This window comes from Oryx dammah, unplaced genomic scaffold, assembly GCF_014754425.2.
Source record: "Oryx dammah isolate SB20612 unplaced genomic scaffold, SCBI_Odam_1.1 HiC_scaffold_2, whole genome shotgun sequence".
Lineage (NCBI taxonomy): Eukaryota > Metazoa > Chordata > Mammalia > Artiodactyla > Bovidae > Oryx > Oryx dammah.
This window is the reverse complement of record NW_024070186.1, coordinates 49,758,427-49,761,308: the sequence shown is the minus strand read 5'-3', so window position 1 is coordinate 49,761,308 and position 2,882 is coordinate 49,758,427.

The following is a 2,882-nucleotide window of genomic DNA, read 5'->3' as shown; positions in this document are numbered from 1 at the left end:
CACTTTGCCTTAAAACAGGAAGCCAGTTATGCTAGCCAGAACCAACCGTTTAGTCCTTAACCAGGGACAACTGTGTGGCCCAGCTAACACAGCCACAGGGACTTCTGGCCTCTGTCCCTTCTGGCTTTAGACAAAGCTGGTGTTCTCCCCTTTTGACTCCCAGGCTTTCTTTCCTCATTAGGGTGTCTAAGGCCCTTGTGCATCTCTTGAGTTGTAACATCCCACCTGTGGCTCTCTGGCCAGATCACTCTGCAGAACTGACCCCCTTTCCCCAAAGCTCTGGGCCTTCAGTGGGGCTCTGTCAGCTGTTGTTTTATGTTAATTCTCAGATTCAGTCATCTTATTTCCTTTTTAAAAAGTGATCTGTTACCAAATTTCTCTAATAGGCTGGATCTGAGGCCTATTTTTAGGAGGGCCCTCAGTCTTCCTAAGTTACTTGCTCCCCACCTTCTGCTCTGGGAAGCTAGAAGCCTGCTTGTTTGCCATCGTGTCTTGTGCCAGACAGTCTCCTCTGCTGAATGCCCCTAGTAGGCAACTGCCCTGGCAGGACAAGGCATCACTGAGGTCTTCAAGCAAATGATCTAACAATTTTAAAATCTTGGTGTTGAGTGCAGACTAGAGGCCAGCACTGTACTGAGTCATTCAGTCCTCACAATAGTGCTGTGAAATAGGGCTACAGTTTTCTGAATTTCACAGATGAAAATAGTAGCAAAGAGGAAACCCATTTGGCCCATCACCAAACCTAAGGGCTAATAATCATGATCAAAAATTGCTTCCATTTATTGTGTACATATTACATGCCAGGTGCACTGGTAATGCTTTGTAGGAGTTGCTGCATGTAACCCTTGATCTGATCCTTTGAGGTAGGTTCTAATATTATCTTCACTTTTTAGGGGTCATGTGCCACACAGCTTACAGGATCTTAGTTCCCTGACCAGGGACTGATCTGGTAGCCCCAGCAGTGGAAGCACAGAGACCTAACAATTGGACCACCAGAGAAGTCCCTATCTTCACTTTTTAGAAGAGAAAATGGGTAGGGAGAGGTCAGAACAACATGGTCACATCATACAAGTTGTAAACGGCAGACTAGGCTTAAATAAGAAAAACCAGAAAACTGGTCAAGTAGTGAAGAATGGACTTTGTTGTGAAGATGGTTCTTGGGCTAGTGATGTTTTTGAAGGATGAATTGAATTGAAGTTGCTAAGTCGTGTCTGACTCTTTGCGACCCCATGGGCTGTAGCCTATCAGGCTCCTCCGTCCATGGGATTCTCCAGGCAAGAGTGCTGGAGTGGGTTGCCATTTCCTTCTCCAGGGGATCTTCCCGACCCAGGGATCGAACCCGGGTCTCCCTCATTCCAGGCAGACACTTTAACCTCTGAACCACCAGGGAAGCCCATGGCAATTTCTGGAACCAAGGAGACAGTTGTATAGCAGTCTATAGCACAGTTGACAGTCTTGCCTGTCCTCGTTTCCAGGCACAGACAACCGGCCAGCCAACCTTGCCATTCCAAGGACTGGAATGGGTTGGGCTGGGCTGGGGTGCCAGCAACTCAACAGTGCCGGTCCATCAAAGCCACTCACTGAGTTCTTGCCATGATCACAGCCGGCCGTCCCAACCCCAGTACTCAGAGGCAGGAAACTCCTACCTGTGAGTCACCTGCTGGCCGTCCAAGCTTGAGGAGGAGTCCCTAAAGAAGAGGAGGCATGTGATGGGACCTTAGCTTGATGATTTCTATCCAATTGTACATCAATTTGGTGGGGGGAGACTGAAAAACGAGTACGTCTCTCCACAGGTGAGGACCTGTGGTGGCTGTATACACTCCCCTCCCTGTTCACTGGGATACGAATTGAGTTCTGAGGGGAGGACTCACCTGAGAAAAGATAGGGGGTACAGGGATGGACTCTGAATATTCCATTCTTTATGGCCTTTTCATATTAAGGAGGAATGTGATTAACAGAGTTCGAAAATTACATGGTATTCCATCAGGTAAATCTTTTAAAATTCTCATTGTTTAAAGAATTAAAAAGCACATCTCTCAAGCCAGAGCAAGGCTATTATCCATGTGGTTTGGACAGGAGTTCTATATAATTTAAAGCAAAGGGAGAGTTTTTCTTATTGTAATTTAGAAACAATTCTCCCCTGAGAGACCAAGGGGTCACGAAAATTAGAATAATGTAACTAAAAAGCCTCTTAATGATGTATTTCCCAGTTGGAGGATGTTATTATGTATTTGGCTAATGCACAGTATGTTACTGAGCTGTGGTTAATAGGGAAAAACATTTTTATGTGTTTTAGAGTCAGATGTTGCACAAAAATAATAAAGTATATACTCACAGGCTGTAACTTCATTCAAACGGCCTCAGAATTAAAGTCTATCAGGCTTATGAGGCTCCCTTTAAAATATGAGGTTAAAGGACTTCCCTGGTGGTCCAGTGGTTAAGAATCTGCCTGCCAATGCATGGGACATGGGTTCAATCCCTGGGTCTGGAAAAATTCAGATTACATGCCACAGAGAAACTAAACCCACACTCCCCAACTACTGAGCCCATGCTCTAGAGCCTGTGATCCACAATAGGAGAAGCCAGTGAGGAGAAGCCTGTGCACCGCAGCTAGAGGATAGCCCCCGGCCACTTGCTGCAACTAGAGAAAACTCACACGCAGAAACCAAGACCCAGCAGAGCCAATAAATAAATAATAAAATTCTTAGAGATGTTACAAAAATAAAATATGGGATTAAAGGAACTAGTAAATGGGCAAGGATATCGTGGCATTCTTTCTAAGGTGATTTTTTTCAAATTTCACCAGTTTTCAGTTTTCCCACAATGTGTATTTTAGCATTCAAAGCATTCCAATCACATTAGAAAAACAGAATTACTTTTTC